This window comes from Sinocyclocheilus rhinocerous, unplaced genomic scaffold (assembly GCF_001515625.1).
Source record: "Sinocyclocheilus rhinocerous isolate Xijiao unplaced genomic scaffold, SAMN03320098_v1.1 scaffold1757, whole genome shotgun sequence".
Lineage (NCBI taxonomy): Eukaryota > Metazoa > Chordata > Actinopteri > Cypriniformes > Cyprinidae > Sinocyclocheilus > Sinocyclocheilus rhinocerous.
In genome coordinates, this window is record NW_015629041.1 from 192450 (window position 1) to 192872 (window position 423).

Sequence of the window (423 nt, forward strand, 5' to 3'; positions counted from 1 at the left end):
AAGTTCAGTAAAGCAATAAGTGACTTACATTTTAGACATAATATTGCTTGTTTTTGCTCAATTTTGCCAACGAAAATAGTTCCAACACAGCACTGTTTTGTTTGCTTCTCTGAGCAATGGTGTTTACTTATTGAATGAATCAGCTTTTTAAACAAATCGGTTGATAAAAATGATTCAGTGATTCACTCATTAACACAGTCAAATGCTTTGTTCCTGAATGAATCAGTCGTTTGAATTAATTGGTTGAATCTTAATGACTCACTCATTAACAGTCACTTGCTGCCACCTACCGGCGGTTTTAATTTCACATTTCGACTATTTTGTTCATGTTTTAAATTATTTCAAATATCAGTATTCAACGTTTTATGTTAAAAACTTTAAAAACAAAACATTATTTATCCATCTGTAACTGCAGGTTAAATG